The sequence below is a fragment of the Tauraco erythrolophus genome, unplaced genomic scaffold, assembly GCF_009769465.1.
Source record: "Tauraco erythrolophus isolate bTauEry1 unplaced genomic scaffold, bTauEry1.pri scaffold_47_arrow_ctg1, whole genome shotgun sequence".
Lineage (NCBI taxonomy): Eukaryota > Metazoa > Chordata > Aves > Musophagiformes > Musophagidae > Tauraco > Tauraco erythrolophus.
The window spans coordinates 626812-645250 of NW_028238616.1; the positions used below are offsets into that span (position 1 = coordinate 626812).

Sequence of the window (18439 nt, forward strand, 5' to 3'; positions counted from 1 at the left end):
AACTAATTTCCTTCACAGTACATTAAAAAGTGATTTTCTTTGCTGAACCATAATGACCCTTTACAAATAAAGTATTCTTAAAAAATCTGATGTGAAAAAAAAAGTATGAATGTTTTTGGTTTGTACACATTCTTCCTCTCCTTTAACCCATAAATCTTAGAAAGAGACCTTTAAAAAAAAAATCACAGCTGACTTAAGAAATGAAGTTAACCAGACTCCCTCCAGAGAAATCTCCAATATTAACAGGATTTCGACCTACCGTGGTCTACATCGTCAGGTAAGATCACCCACAGTAATCTCCAGGGTGCCTCAGTCTATACCAGACCTGAGATTGGGGCACATTTATTTCTCTTCAATGCCTAACATGACATGGAAAAAACATGGCAAATTCCCTAGTGCAATTCCCTTGACAAAAAGGGTAGCACTTGAAAAAGTAACCTGGAATTAGAAAAAAAATAATTTTAAAGTTTCTCTTTAACTTTACGGATAAAGAATACGTGACCAGTACTCTCATTCCCTTGCACACAAAGTCTACCATAACTCTTTTTTAAAGCCTTGAAAAAGAAATTAATTCCAGACTTTGAGCAGAGAACTCATCAGGCAACTGGGCAGCTGAGTCAATGTTTGACCTCATCTAAAAGCCTTCAGAAAAATAAAGGCTTAAAAAAAGTGTTAGCAACACATTTAAGCATTTAAATACACACTCTCTTTGGAATTCCCTACCATAAAAGACTCACCAAAATGCATTGTATCCAGGTCTATCTCACCACTAACATAAGCAGGCTGGACAAAACTAACCCACCTGCTTTAAAACTGTGTTTGGAACAACTTTAGACCTTCCTTAAGCATAAGTGTAGAGATTGTTAAAAACCTCTTCCCCGCTGCAGTTATCTTCCACTGTGTATTGGAACTGGAATATTGCCCAGTCTCAACCAGAGTGCGCGGGATGTAAAGTAAGAAGCAATTTTAGGGCTTACGTGAAGACAAAGAGGACTCCATCCTTCAGAAAACAAGTGTTTCCCACAGCTAGTTTTATTCTTAATTGCCCATACTTTATCACATGTAATTGTCTCAGAAGCCAGGACAGCAGGATTTCAACCCAGCAAATTCAGGATCAATATTATAACAGGTCACTGTCCTGTAGAGACTTTCTCTTGAGCACTTAATGTGTCAGCAAGTTTCACTGTGTGTGTATATACACGCACACACACACACAAGATATGCTTTATTCAGAATATCAGTGAAATCTTGTTTAAGGGACTGTACATTTACTCTTGAAGGACATCCTCTGGCAAACAAGACAGGATTGATCGTTCTTGTCCTAAAATAGTCCAGCAATTCCAAATCAGGTGCGAAGGGAACCACCTGGGAAAAAAAAAAAGTTTGTGTTTATTTCCAAAAGCCACGCAGCTCTCACTTGCACCAGATGGAGCTTTTCTATGTCAGCAAGAGAACTGCAAACCTCCATGGCTAAAGACGATGCTGCAACTGAATAAACTGTTGTCTCCTCTGCCCACACGTGTCTGAGCAATTCCTGTGGCACGCAGTTACAGCACTGAGTTACTCGGAGATGGCTGTGGATTGTTTGCTGCTAAGACAGCTTCCAACTCCGGATTCACAGGAAGCACTCGTGTCCTCAGCAACATGTAGTGGCATTAGACAGCAGAAGCAAAGATAACAGACTGGAAAAAGGTGCGTTTGATCACCTCCAAGTGCCTCTTCCATAAATTCCCTATTCAGCAACAGTTTAATGCTCTTTAATGGTCTCTGAATACAGAGCTTTGCTGTAAAGTCTAAAGAGGGGAGCGGCAACCTAGTGTGCCACAAAATTGAAAGAAAAAAAAAAAGAAAAAAAAATCAAAGAGCAGCAGTTAGCTGGTATCCAGGTACTCCTTCACTGCATGAACTTTCCCCAGAAGCATCTGCCATCATGTAACTGCAAGAGGCCATTTACAGTCCCATGACATGAGCACCCTGTCAGCGGACAGGATTAGTCATTCTACAAAATCCCATCTAAAGTTACCCTTGGGTCTGGTACAGGGTACACCCTGTTTGTGTAAGTGCCACGTCCGGATCCTGTCGCAAAGGCTGCATGTTGCGGCAAGCCGAGGGGAATTACCACGTGGGACCCCCACGCAGGAGCCCCAACCACTGCTCGCAGCCTTGAAGGTGAGAACTGCACTGTCGGAACAAATCCTGCTCCTCTACGGCTCGGCAAGCACAGCACAGGTCAGGTGCAAGCCCACAGATGTACATGTTTACATGCTTCTTCCCAGAACCAAGAGGACACCATTAGCAGAGAAGCAAAATAAATAAGCATGTAACAAAGAACAATTAAACCCAGCACACTTCGGAGCAGCAAGGCAGACCTTAGGGGTGCAGACGGGCACACCCAGGAAGGGGAACGTTCCCCACTGGCAGGTGTGCAAATGAAGGTACAGACTCAGCCTCTTGAGGAACAGTGTGTGTTTTCAGGGAAGCCTGAAGGCCCAGAAGATGCATCCACTGCCATGTCATCCTCTGCTCCTTTCTGCAGTTCCTTAAAACCAGGTACAGAAGGAAGAGCCTGCTAATAAGCACAACTACTAAGTCAAGTTCTAAGCAACTAGTTCTTGATAACTTAAGAAAAAGAATACAGAAGTCTTGATAGTCAAGTGGTTCAAAACCTGAAATACAACCACAATCTCAAATCAAAAGACTACAATCCAAAAGTAACTAAAAAAACCCCAACCCTAACAGGATTTGTTAGGAATGACCTTCTGCAGGAACAAAGCAAAGCACCAAAGTTTCTGTGGCCGTGCCCACTCCCACAGTAGATACAACAGGTGAAAATAACACAAAGTGTCTGCTCATACAACATGCAAACCCCCAGGGGTGACTGCATTAGGTACAGAACTCCTCTGCAAGCTTGCTCTTCTAGTAAGATAGAAATAGCTCAAGTTCAATCCCAACACCAGAAAAGCACTGGGACTTCAAGTGTTAAGCTTTTCTCGGGACATTCTGAAGGAAAAAGGTCCTTCCGTGAGCTCCTTAGAAATTAAAAAATCTTTCCTTTTTAATATCCCCAAAACACTCTCCAAATGACAGAGCAGAATAAAGACCTCTCCTACCCCACCACTGCAAAGAACACACCAGCTTACAAAGAAACAGAAGCTGCATCAGTTGTCAACACACCTTGGAGAAAGGAAAAGGCTCCAACAGCCACAACTTCCCCTGACATCAGCCAGGCGTTCTGCAGGAGCTGCACTGAGGTCTCAACACTCTGAACTTCATCTGACCAGCGCCCTTGACAGGCATGGTCATCATCTGCCACTTTCCTTGGACAGTCTCAGGTATTTCCATTTGAAACCAAACAGACCAGCTAAACAAACCCAACACGCTCCCAACCACAGGGAAGGTCGTACCACCAGCCTTCTTCCTACTGTTATCCCAAAACCTCCTTCCTCTTCATCTAGGCAAGTGCAACGGGAGGATTTCTCCGGTGGGCAGGCCGGCAGCAGTGCTGCTGTCACACTGCTGGAGAGAAACAACACTCCAAGAGGTTTCTCGGGGTAAAAGAAAGGGAAGTTAGTGGATGCAGTCTCTTTTGGGGCAACTTCACTTCAAGAAACAAAAATGCAAGAATGTAATTTTGAAAGAGCCTTCACCTTCTATGGGAAAGGCTAAAAATCCACAGCACTTTTTTCATGAGTAATTTTTTAATTTTTTGGGGGGAAAAAAGAATCTGTTGGTTGATTATCCATTTGTCAGTGGAGTTTATTCCAGGTTACCCAATTTCCTACTGTGACATGGAACACTATCATACCTGGGATTGACACCCAGTAAAATGGCAATTTTTTCTACAAATCCTAAGGAAGAGGTAATTCTCTAAGACAAAAACCATTCAGGCCCTTACTTAACAGGCTACTGGTTCAAGTGGTCGGCAGGACACACTTCAACGCATACACTTTCCTGCGGTGAGGCCTCAAACCAGAAGCAGCTGAAGACTGGGTGACAAGTGTTGGTGACAAAACAAAGAGCCAAACAAACACCAGTTTACAAAGCGTAAGAGTCATGACATTTTCCACAGATTCTTCGAATTTAGAAAAAGAGCTCTGAACTCTATTGAGCTCTGAACAACAAAAGCAACCATCTAACACCTCCTCTGGCCACCTGTTGAGTCCTCCAGAAGGGACCTGATGTTCACAAAGCCACCAACCCAGCAAGTCCACATTTATTTCACACAACTGGTCTGTTACAGCCAGCAATCCTGCGCCACGAGAGACTCAAAACTGCAGAAATAAGCTTGTACTGAAAAACTAAGAATAGTTCAGCAGAGTAAATGCAGGAAGATCTCAAAGCAGGAATCCAGTTCTGCACGTGATGCAAAATCAGCACACATCTCTTCTTTTAGTTTCAAAGGAGTTTCACTTTTCCGTCAGATTAATGTTGCTTTTGTATGGAAGTTCCAGATACACAAAGTAATTATAGAATGGTAATGTTTAACTAAGATATCACACTAGCACAAAGTCTGGAAAAAGATCCTAGAAGATCATGCAGAGCACTGCTGTTTTCTTTAGACAAAGCCCACAGAGCACTCCAACTGCTTTCTGCGGCTGGATACGGCCGTTGGGACAATTCCACATCCAGCCTGTGGTTTGATCCTGTATGTTCCTCCCACCTCAAGGCTTACGGACCAAATGGATCATTAATGTTCCTGGCAATTCCACACACATCTACCACCAGGCTCACTTACCATGTGCCGTGTAAGACAGGCATTGACAAATGCCTCTGTCTTCCCTGGGAAATAACATCTGAGGTGCTTCTGGCCACATTTCAGAGGGTCACCAGGAAACTACGCACTGCGGGAAACAGCTGAAGCCTCCTCATAACCACCATCTCCTGACACAAACCACCACCTCACCCCCCCAAAAGCCCCACAAAACCAAAAGCCCAAACACAACACAGATGTGCCCGTCCAAGAACATTGCAAGGCACCTGTGATACTACCAGGAGGTTTGTGAACGGCTGTACAGGAAAATTCGTTGCCACGTACAGCATTTTAAGGAGTATGTGAAAACGCACAACAAATCTGACCCTTCCAGGAAATGCCATCTGCAAATGCAAAAAGGAACGTACAACCCAACAGAAAATGTATCCTCATAGTGTTACAAAACTTTGACAAAATAATCAAGTAGAAAGTTAGATAGAAAACTGAACAGTAAATGTGTAAGTTCGGATTGTTCAGTTTCATGAGTAACTCCAGAGACCTCACTGGGAAATTACTGGATCTTTCCATGTATTGTTTTAAACCAAGGAACCCCGGATACCTCCTCACCCAGCTACTGCATTTTCCTGTGTTTTGTTCTAAGAAGTTAAAGAAACAGTCACAGACACCAGTTATGCTGCCTGGAAACCCCCTTGCCCCTTCCCATCTATGATTTGAATATTGAAGATTCTAATCAGTAAAATTAAGTAGAATTAACCAATGATTATTAAAGGATCGGAATATTGATAAGGTGATATAGTAGCAAAACCCATCGTTTCAAAGGTCAAAATTAAGAGTGAGAATAAAATGCAATTTTATGTAAAAGAACTTCTGCAATGGTGATTCAACAAATTAAGCATGTAAAAAGCCATGGATTTTGGTGCTGGGGGGACACGCTCGGACAGACCCGTGCCCCCCGCGCTGCAGCAGGGAAGTGCCCGTTTATAATTGGGTGAAGTTTGTTCCCGGCTGCGGACAGTTCTGGCGACCCAGACAGGACCTTGCGAGTGAGACTGGAAGGGACTGGGTGCCGATCGAACTCCGGCCAGCGCCGAGGAATTCTCGGGGAGGACCAACACCCTCGACCCATAAAGCTCCTCGCACCGTCCCTCGGAAAAGGGAACTCTTCTCTCAGGATGGGGTGGCACAGCCTGCCCGTAAGGCGCAGCGAGAGCTGCCAGCGCTGGGTGCGGGGGGCACCCGCGGGGCTGCGTTTGACACCCCGGCGCCTGCCCGTGAGTCAAAGGCAAAGCTGTGGCTGGGTCGGTCTTTGTTTGGTGACTCTTTTGGGTACTTGGGCTGCTCACTCCTTGGAGTGCTTGGTTTGGGATTTGTTTGTCCTGGTTTGTGTGTTTTTGAGTATTTTGTTGGGTATTTGTTTATTGTGCATTCTGTCTATTTGTTCTGTGAATATTCTCGTTAATATTTGCCTATAGAACATTTTGCTTAATATTTTTCTTTTGGGTATTCTGCTTGGTGTTTCTTTTAAGTGTTTTGTTTGATAATTGTCTTTTAAATAGTTTGTCGTGAGATGGCATCAGGATTTGTAGAATTGTTCAAGAGCAAAAGTTCTTGGAATGATTCATAGGTAATATCGGATAACTTATTAGACAGTACTAAAAAGCAGACGGTGTTAAAAAACAGAAAAGCACAGACAGAGGCAGTACTTGTGATTACTATGCTTTCTGGAACTTTGGAACAGAATTTTCCTTTGGGAGACCCTCAGTGGGACCCAAATGAAACAGAACACCGGAAATTAACTTGATACCAAAAATGGGTGTTATATGGAATAAAACATGCAACGCCAAAAGCTTTAAATTGGCCTAAAATATGTGAAGTAAAACAAGATAAGAATAAATCTCCCTCCGTGTTCTTAAAAAAAAAAAAATTGAAAGAGACTGCAAAAAAACAAACAAACAAACATTGACTTGAAATTGGAGATGGAGGCATAACAACAACAGGCTCTGATTTTTATGGGGCAGTCAGCTCCTGATATAAGAAGAACACTCCAAAAATTAAAAGGATTTCCCTAAATTGAAAAGAAGTCAGCAAGAAGCTGCAAGGACGATGACTTTAGATGAATGAAGGGGACTGGAGGGGAATCCAGCTGAGTCTCTGGTTACAATTAAGCTGGAAGATAAAGTTGAATTTTTAGTAAATACTGAAACAAAATATTCAGTTTTGAACACTTGTAAAGGAAAATTGGGAAATAAAATGGTTAATATGATTGAAGTGACTGGAAAACAGAAAAATAGGTCATTCCTTCAACACCTAGATTTAAAATTTGGAAATAAAGTGATTAGACACGAATTTTTGTACATACCAGAATGTCCAATTTGTTGATTTGAGACTTGTTATCCAAACCAAATGCACAAATAGCTTTTGAAGGAGAAATCCTTTTAAAAAATTCCAGAATCAAAACCAGGGGAAATATTGGTAATACAAGAAAGAAAAATCAAAGGACAAATACCACAAGAAACAGATGAAGCTGTCATACCTATAGTCTGGAACACAGACATACCTGGTAAATCAAAGACAGTGCAGCCTGTGAGAATAAAATTGAAAAAAAAAAGAAAAACAAAACAGGCAAAGCCAGTAAGAATCAAACAGTATCTGATTAAACCTGAGATCAGACAAGGAGTTCAGAAATTAATTAATAAATTTGTAAAGTATAGGGCTCTTAAAAAAAAAAAACCACACAAACACGTGAATTAGACTATGATACTCCAATTTGACCAGTAAGGAAACTCTCAGGAGAATAGAGATTGGTTCAGGACTTAAGGCCATAAATCAGAGAGTTAAAGACACATCCTGTAGCTGCAAATCCATAAACACTTTTAACAGCACTGAGAGAAAATGATCAGTGGTTTACAGTGCTTCAGATAAAAGATGCTTTTTTTGTATATCCTTGGAAAAGGAAAGTCGGAAATTGTTTGGTTTTGAATGGGAAAATTCACTGACTGGAAGAAAAATGCTGTTAACATGGACGAGACTACCACAAGGATTCAAGAATAGTTCAACAATTTCTGGGAACCAACTGGCAAAGGAACTTGAGCAATGGAAACAAAATGACACAGACCCTAAACCTGGACACCTGCTTCTGCACTATGGGGACAACATCCTGATTGCTACCAAAGAAAGACCAACCTGTATAAAGGCAACAACAGACCTTTTAAATTTTCTTGGATTAAATGGGTATAAAGTGTCTAAAGCTCAGACAGCAAACCAGACTGCGATATATCCAGGCCTTGAAATCCCCAAAGGACAACGCCAGCTGGAAACAGACTGTAAAGAAGCATCTGTGGCGTCTCTGAGCCAAGGAATGTTCATGGACCGAGAGCCTTCTTGGGAATGGCTGGGTGGTGCCAGCTCTGGATCAGGAATTACGGTCTGACAGTTAAACCACTGTCTGAGGCCCTGAAGGTGATACCGTTTGTACGGGGCCCGGAACAGCAAAGGGCCTTTCGGGACTTAAAATGGGCCGTGATGATGGCACCAGCACTGGGACTCCCAGACCAAACCAAAGATTTGAAGTTGTTTGTTCACGAAAGGCAACATCCTGCCCTTGAAGTGTTGACCCAGAATATGGGGAGCTGGAAAAGACCAGTTGGATATTTCTCCAAACCACTGGACGCCATAAGCAGGGGGTGCCCTACTCGCCCCCGAGCAGTCGCTGCGACAGTGATGCTCGTGCCAGAGGCTGGAAACTGACTGTGGGAAGAACCAGAACGGTGTATGTGCCACAGATGGCAATGACTGTGCTAGAACAAAAGGGGCCATTGGCTATCCCCTGATAAAATGATGAAACACCAAGTAGTCCTGACAGAGCAGGACGATGTAATTTTGAAAACAACTAACCTGATCGACCCTGCAGTCTTTTTAAGTTCTGCACAGGAAGAAGGACAAACAGAACATGACTGTCTGGCGACTATCGACCACGTGTGTTCCAGCTGAGAGGACTTAAGGGACGCACTGCTGGAAAATCCTCATTGGGAGCTGTGCACAGATGGCAGCAGCTTTGTGGAAAATGGAATTTGCTACGCAGGATATGTGGCGACAACTGAAAATTCTGTTATAAAACCAAATTCTTTACCTTGCACAACTTCAGCTCAAAAGGCAGAGCTGATTGCCTTGACCAGAGCATTAGAGCTAAGCAAGAAAAAGGAAGTGAATATTTGGACTGATTTGAAATATGCCTTTGATACAGTACATGTCCATGGAATCCTATGGAAAGAGGATTACCAACCTCTCGAGGAACAAACATCAAATATAAGGAAGAAATCTTAGAATTAATGCAAGCAGTCCAGACACCGACTAAGGCAGCCATCACGCACTGTAAAGTACCAGTCAGGAAATACCAAAACAATTATAGGAAATAATTTGGCAGATAGAACTGCAAGGGAAATTGTAAAAAGAAATGCTTTACAAATGGCATTAATTCTTACTAAAACCATTACATTACCAAGAGATACACCTAAATACTCAGAAGATGATGAAAAATTAGGAAAGTTACTAAATGCAAAGAAAAATTTGGCAGGATGGTGGGTGACAGTAACGGGTCAAGTAGTAATCCCACCACTTGTAACAAAGGAAAGAACACAAACAAAATATAAGGAATGTCACTGGGGAGCAGAGGCGTTGGTAGCTCTCCTAAGGAGACACAGTCTCAATAAAAATGCTAGAAAGAGCTAAAATGACAACTGTAAAATGTGGGATATGTTTGAAAAACAATCCAGCTATAAAGTTCAAATGGGAACACTGAAATCAGGAATGGAACCAGGAGATTACTGGCAAGTAGATTTTTCAGAACTACCCCAGCAACCTGGGTATCGATACATTCTGGCAGGGGCTGACACTTTTCCAGGACGGATGGAAGCTTTTCCCTGCCAAACCAATCAAGCAAAGGAAGTCATTCAGTGGCTACTGCAAGAAATTATCCCGAGATTTGGGGTACCCACTGGAATTTCCTCGGATAGAGGTTCACATTTCACGGCAGAAATAGTACAAGGTGTTAGTAAAATTCTGGGAATCACATGGGATTTACACACACCTTGGAGACCACAATCCAGCAGGAAGGTACAAAGAATGAATCAAATGTTGGAAAGACAAATTAGTAAAATAAGTCAGGAAACTAATTTGAAATGGCCTCAGGCACTGCCACCAGCCCTTTTACGAATTCGAGTTCAACCACAAGGTGGAACATTGGTCAGTCCATATGAGTTATTGCATGGAAAGCCTTAGGAGTCTCCTGAGCCAAATCTGAATATGCATCTGAAAGGAAAACAAGATGTCCAGAACTATCTGCTTTCTTTGGGAAAACTCTAACTGCGCTTCGGGATGCGGCTGTACGCTTCTCCTCTGTCTTGGGAGAATCCAGTGCACGACTTCCTACCAGGAGATCATGTCTACGTGAAGACGTGGACTTCTCAACCTCTCCAGGAACGCCGGAAGAGACCTTTTCAAGTATTGCTGACTGCTTTCACCGCCATCGAGATTGCTGAATCGGATGCCTGGATACATGACACAAGGGTAAAGAAAGCCCCACTGCCATGGGGAATTCTGAATAGGGATCCTGAGACTTCAAAATTGACTTTGAAATATGTTTCATTTTGTGCATCATTCTGAAATTTTCGGAAAATGGATACTGTGGTGGAGATTAATGTTAGTGGGAGCCTGGTTCAAGATGAAAATTGAACAACAAAAAAAAAAAATCAGTGAAATATGAAAATCCATTCAAATTGAATTGTAATCTTACTCAAATTCCAGATTTTCATGTTGACAAAGTGCAAGTGATTAACGATACTTTGAAAGATGAAAGTCAATTTCGTCATTGGCCAGGTTATGAGAAATCAGACTACAAAATCTCTACAATGAAAACCCAGGTCCCCACACAGGTCTCGAAGGAGAAAAAATAAGAAATAAAAGAAATAGAGGCAGAACAATAAATATACCTCCCAAGAAAAACTCAAGAAGAAAATATAACATTAGAATAAATCAAGGAATTTGCCAAATTACAAAACGTATCACAAATCACTGCTTGTTTAACCACACACCAAGAGCAGCAGGTGAATCAATTCCACGGGGAATTCTAACCATGAATTTGACTAAATTGGAACATAAAAATGAAACTACACAATGTGAACAAAAAACAGTTATTAAATGGCAAGAAAAAGTGGAGATTAATAGAAAACAATGAAAATCTCCAGGAGATCGAGTTGATTGTGAGAAACTATTAAATCATGTTTTTACTAAGATAGGAAGGTTTTGGAATGTTGGATGGTTCTTATGATCAGCCAACAAAGAAAAATACAAGCCAAATGATCATGGAATGGAAATGTGATAAGACTAATCAAACATCGAATCAGGTGACAAGTTGGGACTCTGTTTGGTCAATGACCATTTTATCACAATTCCAGCACACGGCAAAGGCTACTTGGTGTTTTACTTGGGACGGATCAATTTTTGCAACTTGGCCATCGGTACAGGATAAAGGAAGCTCAAAACGAGAAAAGGAAAATCCAGTATCATGGTGGAAATGTGAAAAGATATAGAATTGCAGTACTGGTGACAGAATAATCCAGGATATTCCCCCTCTAGCTGCTGCTCTAAAACATGGATATCTTTGTCGAGGCCTTAAAAATAGCCTCGTATTGACCAAAACCTATACTCCTAAAAGAGGAACAATATTTAGTTATAAAAAAACTTCAAAGTCCAGGACACTTGGTTTGGGCAATGAGTGATGGAACCTGGATGACACATTCACCTCTGGATGGCAAAGTAAAACAAATAACTTTAGGCATGACAACATTATGTCCAATTTGGAAAAAGGCTCCTTTCAAAGGAACTTTAGAAAATTTGAAATTAGAACAAACAAAAAGGTCAGAAATAAATGAAGAATGGTATGAACCTTCATCAGGGGTAAAAATTAGTTGGGCACTGGAATCGTTATTGACCCCTTTGGCAATATATAGAAACAGGGAATGGATATCACAATCACAGGATGTCAGGGATTGTAAGGGACCTCAAAGGATCATCTAGTCCAATCCCCCTGCCGGAGCAGGACCACCTAGATCAGATCACACAAGAACGCGTCCAGGCGGGTTTGGAACATCTCCAGAGAAGGAGACTCCACAACCTCTCTGGGCAGCCTGTTCCAGTGTTCTGTTACCCTTACTGGGAAGAAGTTCTTCCTCATGTTTAAGCGGAACCTCCTATGTTCCAGTTTAGATCCATTTCCCCTTGTCCTATCATTGGATGCCACTGAGAAGAGCCTGGCTCCATCCTCATGAGTCACCCTTTCCATATTTATAAACATGAATGAGGTCCCCCCTCAGTGTCCTCTTCTCCAAGCTAAAGAGCCCCAGCTCCCTCAGCCTTTCCTCAGAAGGGAGATGCTCCACTCCCTTCATCACCTTTGTGGCCCTGCGCTGGACTCTCTCCAGCAGTTCCTTGTCCTTCTTGAACTGAGGCGCCCAGAACTGGACACAATATTCCAGATGCGGCCTCGCCGGGGCAGAGTAGAGGGGGAGGAGAACCTCTCTCCACCTACTAACCACACCCCTTCTAATACACCCCAGGGTGCCGGCAGATGTGACCAGACAGGGATTCAAGGATTTGAACATACAATTACAAACCACCTCAAAGAGGTAGAGGGTAGGATTGCTCAATTTAATGAGTAACTACAGAGACCTCGCTAGGAAATTACTGGATCTTTCCATGTATTGTTTTAAACCAAGGAACCACGGATACCTCATCCCCCAGCTACTGCATCTTTTTGTGTTTTAAGAAGTTAAGGGAACCATCATGAACACCCGCTGTGCTGCCTGGAAACCCCCTTGCCCCTTCCCATCTTGATTTGAATATCAAGGATTCCTATTAGTAAAATGATTGTTATAGAATAAGAATATTGATAAGGTAATACAGCCAGTAAAATCCATCACTTTGAAGGTCAAAATTAAGAGCGATAATAACATGCAATTTTATGTAAAAGAACTTCTGTAACGATGATTCAACAAAGTAAGCATGTAAAAGCCTACGGATTTTGATGCTGGGGTGGACACGCTTGGACGCAGCTATCCCCGTGCGCCCCGCACTGCAATAAGGAAGTGTCTGTTTATCTGCTTTGTGTAGATGAATTTTCTGCTCAGCTGCCAGCAGTTCTGCTGGTAACAAGAGCTTTTTCTCCTTAAAAAGGAAATCTGAACACATGGGTTAGACCCTGTGCAGCTATTTGATTCCACAGACTGGAAAAGCTCAGAGGTCGCAGTCCAAAGACACGGAGTTTCCTGGGTCTCAGAGTAATTCTAGAGCTGAAGTGGTGTCAGACATCACCTTCAGATCAGATAATACATGCCAACACTCATCACCGACCCGAGGCACAGCCTCCGGCCGTCCCACCCGCGGGTCCCACACGCAACGCGCTGCCTGCCCGCGCCAGGACACGACCTGCTTTACTGGGAGCCCCACCGCGGTATGTCTGCCTTGGGACGGGACCAGAGGCACATCGCCCCGGCAGTCACGCCGCTGCTGGCGAGCGGGGGAGCCCGTTGGGTGGTGTTTCTCACCGCAGTCGGCACGCGGAGGGGAACGAGACAGAGCAGGCGGGGAGAAGCTTCACCTGCAGCGGCGATGGGCACAGCGAACGGGCCGGGCCGAGACAGAGCCCTGTTTCCCGGGACCGGCACACACCCGGCACCGGCTGGACAGGCCGGTACCGCGCTCAGCAAACCGCCCCGAGTCCCGGCGAGCGCCCGCGGGCCGTTACCCCGAGCGAATCGGGCGGGCACTCACCGGCCGCCACCGCCGTCCGCTCCCGAGCGCAGCCGCTGCGCGCCGCGTGCTCCGCCGCCGGCACCGCGCGGGGCGCCCCGGCCGGCCGGAGGCCGAGACCCCGCCGAGGGGCCCGGGCCCCCCGGACACCTCCCGCCGCCCGGCCCGGCCGCCCCGCCAGGGCCCGCCCCGCCATGCCGCGGCACCCGCCGCCCTCCGCGCCGGAAGGACCGTCACGCGGCGGGGCGGGAAGCGGCCCGCGCAGGACCCCGCTATAGCTGTCCGTGCCTTTCGCCTGCCCCGCCCCGGCGCCCGGGCCGCCCCGGGCGGTCAGGCCCGAAGGACCCCGCCCGGCACCGGGACGATCCGTCCCGCCGCGGTGGGGGCGGCGGAGCAGCGGGTGTCGCGGGCAGCAGCCCCGGGCGGCCGCACGGAGACAGGAGAACGGAGCGCGTTCCGTGTGCGCGGGCGGCAGTCCGTGTGCCGCGGCTGTGCCGCTGCCCCGGGCCGCCCCGCCCCGCCCCGCCCGCCCCAGCAGCTGCTCCTGCCCGGGGATCGCGCCCCCGGGCCTTCCACGGGCCGAGCAGCCCCTCACCGTCGTCACGGCCCAGCCCCGGGCTCGCTCCGGTGCGTCCGTGCCGCGGAGATGGGGATCCCGCCGCTGCGCACAGCGCTCCCGGCGCCGAGCCCTTTCCCAAAAACACAGGGAAGCCGCGGTCTGCCAGCGCTGGGGGACGGGCCGGCCCAAGGTGAAAAAAAAAACAACCCACACAAATATTCCTCCTTCTCAGCTGTTCTTGCTGCAAATGAAGTATAGACACTGATGGAAAGGAATAATTGGGTTAAATATTCTGGATTTGAACAAAACGTGATGCTGACAGTCATTCTTACAGAGAAGCTACACGCCTCTGCTTCCGTCATCCTGATGGAACACGGACCCGCTCGGGAAGCGGAGCGGGGAGAGGCCGCGCCCGCTGCCCTGTTGCTGATGGGCAGCATCCCAGTCCTTCAGCATCCCAGTCCTTCAGCATCCCAGTCCTTCAGGCTCCCAATCCTTCAGCATCCCAGTCCTTCAGCATCCCAGTCCTTCAGGCTCCCAGTCCTTCAGGCTCCCAGTCCTTCAGGCTCCCAATCCTTCAGGCTCCCAGTCCTTCAGGCTCCCAGTCCTTCAGGCTCCCAGTCCTTCAGCATCCCAGTCCTTCAGGCTCCCAGTCCTTCAGCATCCCAATCCTTCAGCATCCCAGTCCTTCAGACTCCCAGTCCTTCAGCATCCCAGTCCTTCAGGCTCCCAGTCCTTCAGCATCCCAATCCTTCAGCATCCCAATCCTTCAGGCTCCCAGTCCTTCAGGCTCCCAGTCCTTCAGCATCCCAGTCCTTCAGCATCCCAGTCCTTCAGGCTCCCAATCCTTCAGGCTCCCAATCCTTCAGCATCCCAGTCCTTCAGGCTCCCAATCCTTCAGGCTCCCAATCCTTCAGGCTCCCAGTCCTTCAGCATCCCAGTCCTTCAGCATCCCAGTCCTTCAGGCTCCCAATCCTTCAGGCTCCCAGTCCTTCAGGCTCCCAGTCCTTCAGGCTCCCAATCCTTCAGGCTCCCAGTCCTTCAGCATCCCAGTCCTTCAGGCTCCCAATCCTTCAGGCTCCCAGTCCTTCAGCATCCCAATCCTTCAGGCTCCCAATCCTTCAGGCTCCCAGTCCTTCAGGCTCCCAATCCTTCAGGCTCCCAGTCCTTCAGGCTCCCAGTCCTTCAGCATCCCAGTCCTTCAGCATCCCAATCCTTCAGCATCCCAATCCTTCAGGCTCCCAGTCCTTCAGGCTCCCAGGAGCAGGCAGCAGCAGCACGGAGCTGGAAGGGCTGCTGGGTGCTCTGCACAACCTCAGACACTGCACAGCCGGCCCGAAACGCAAGTTAATGACACGGTGTGACAAGCAGAGCGAGTAAAACAACGGCGCCTCTCCGCTTATAAACAGTTCTTTATTGGAATGCAGCACTGGCTGTCAGAAGTAATCATTTTCATGATCTAGCCTTACCGTGAAAAAACATCGTGTTGTGAGGGTCTCATTTCTTGCCCCTCGTGTTTGGGGGAATATCCAAGTTTAGAACAGCATCGTTATAACGGAAAATAAGGCAGTTTCTTACAGGTTCCTTCACGTGGGATCAGTTAAAATGAAAACATGTTTAAAATTGAATGATCATACTTCTTTTTTCCCACTATAATAGAAACCACATGCCTGTATTTCTCAAGAGCTGGGCGTAACATTCATCCATAACAAGAAGTCTTGCCTAAGGCTCAAGAAAACAAGTATTTTCCTGATAAATGTCGCAGGTTTCTTCGAGGCACAGAGATGAATGCATCGAATGACAATTTGTCTGTGCTGGATTCAGGTGAATAAGGTGGTTAAGTCCCTGAAAAGGAGCCCTATGAAAGCAAAAACTAGTTTTTGTTCATACTGACTCATGGATGACAAAAATAACACCAATTTGTGCTGTAATTTGTGTGAATGTGTGTTTTTAAAGGTCCAGAAGTCAGCACGTATTCATTTTCAATTTTTCAAAAGATGCAAGTTTCTAAAGGCCAGAAAACCACAGTGTTAGTGCTTTTATTTTACAAGCGGTGACCAAGAGACCATGTGCTGCAACACGGTGTTCCTCAGGAAGCAGAATAACTTTTTTAAATTTCCCTGAGATTTATTAATTTGATATCCACCCAAACTCCAGTGCGAAAACAGTGGGAGGAAATCTGTATCTTTGCAAACAATAGAGAAACACCTAAAATCCAATTCCTTGTTATATGCTGAATGCCTTCACAAAAAACAACAAAAAATATTTAAAAATCAGATTTTGGTTCACTTTTTTATTCTATAAATTTTACAGGGAGGGTTTTTACCTCTTCTCCCACCAAAAGCCAAAGATATGAGTGAAAGGGTGAGTGAGGAAAGATGACAACCAGTCACTTTGGAATTCAGGAATGTTTAGAAAACACATTTCTTGGTCAGAAGGAATGAAGTAAGGGAATGGATGGGGAGTACAGAGTAGTGCTTAACCATGTACACAGTAAAAAGATTTTGCAGGAAAGGAGGCTTTTCCACACCTTTCTGTGCCAAGAAACGCACTAAAATCATCTTCCCTGAGAGCACAGAACCCTACGGCCGTGGCCAGACACGCCGGATGCGTTTCCTTACGCCTTGTGTTTGCCAGCACACTCACGAGCTGTGATCATCCTTTGAACCTGAGCAGCTCTCTCATAAATCTGAAAAGAAAAATTGGAATAATGTCAGCTGATCATTTTCTAAAATATTTTAACAGATCTTTGTACGCTTGTGAACCTTGGCAGCAGTGATACAGTGTGGATGAGGATATGCAGAAAACCAGAAAACAGAAACGTTTCCATGCGACGTGAGTAACTACAGTGGGCTAAATGCCATAAATCCCGTCCCAGACACGGAGAGACAGTCTTGCTCTCTCAGAGGCTCTCACCAAAACTCAGTAAGGTTCTCGTGAAACGAACAGGCACAGTGAGTGACGAAGGGTGGGGAGAATGTTTTATCTGGGGAGAAAATACGTACTGCAGGTTTTACAAAGTAGGTTTTAAAGCAGTGGGTGAGAGGAGGAGGTGACCTGTGCTGACAGTGCACTTAACTAGTACTCTCTTGAACACAGTATTTTTTTCTTTTTTTTTTTTTTTTACCATGTATTCTTGCATATTCCTCTAGGTATCTTCTCTCTTCTATCTGGCTTGCTGGCAGCAAGGTCAGAGATGCACAAAAACCCACACAGAATTAAAGGAGGGAAGTTTTCTGAATATGAGGAACTAATTTACAAATTACAATCATAGTAGCCTGGATTTGGAGACAGACAGAAACCCAGAGCAACGCGTGGACATGTGAGAATGTTACCAGTAAACACAGTAGCAGAATCGTGTCATACTGGGAAATATCAAATATGTGGAAGAAAACAGGTGGAAAACAAAGTTTCTGTGCATGAGGCATATGGCCAAAAGCATATACCATGTGGAATCGGGCAATAATATAGAGAAGCGTGGTCAAGAGGTGTGGATGCAATAATTATGAAGAGAAAAGCCTTTCCTGTTTCTTTTGGGGATGAAGGGGAGTAGAAAACCACCAAAAATGTAATACTAAATCTGATTAATTTGAACAATTAAGAAAGTCTAGCTAGCCACGCATTCGTGATGGGTCAGTGTAATGGAAAATGTAAGTCAGTGAGATCCTGTAAAATCGGTCTCGACTTTGAAGTCAACCTGTAACCCTCCCACCCTCTTTCTCTAGAAACACGTGGAACGTGCCTGGAAGAAGCCCCATCATAGCAAAGTTCACTTCCTCATTCATTTCCTCACTCTCCGCAGTGTGATTAGTGCTGAGAACCTTTAGAGTCCAAACCAGCAGCTTTCTGTTCTTAGAGAAAGATTCTTGACCAGTGAGAATACTTTTCATTTCAAAGTCAGTAGTAAGAGAAATTTCAGTTTCTAGAACCTTAGTAATGACAGCTGTTATAACTAACATTGCATATTATGGGCCACATGCATTTCTTGATATCTATTTTGATATGTTTTATCTAGTCATTATTAATGTCAGAAAGAGGTGAAAAGATAAAGACAACTGGTTTTCCTGACTATAAATAAATCATCCTTGCTGAATAAAAAACTGTAGCATAATATGTGCTAGGAGAATTATGACATGGAATAATTTCTTGGCAGTATACCACAGAAAAGGATCTGGAGATTATGGGCTAAACATGAGTAAACAGGAGCGTGTATTGCTGGTTGTTTTTTTCTTTAAAAAAAAGCTAATTGCTGCAGGCTGTGTCACGCCTCCATTGATACAACATGTGCCAGTGCTGGTGGTATCTCAGCTGAAGTCATCTGCCCAGTTTGTGGTAAGAAAGTTCCCAACAGGAGGTTTAGAGCA

General features: G+C 45.1%; 1 long non-coding RNA gene and 1 other non-coding gene across 2 annotated transcripts; both read right to left on the reverse strand.

Annotated features, from left to right (window-relative positions):
* Positions 1-1001: 1001 nt before the first annotated feature.
* On the reverse strand, positions 1002-13576 carry LOC147525968 (uncharacterized). Its single transcript, XR_015222985.1, has 2 exons — positions 13538-13576; positions 1002-1365 (listed from the first exon to the last, which is right to left on the reverse strand). It is a non-coding gene; the product is annotated as an uncharacterized LOC147525968 (long non-coding RNA).
* Positions 13034-13118, reverse strand: LOC147525969 (small nucleolar RNA SNORD45). Its single transcript, XR_015222990.1, has one exon. It is a non-coding gene; the product is annotated as a small nucleolar RNA SNORD45 (small nucleolar RNA).
* Positions 13577-18439: the final 4863 nt, after the last annotated feature.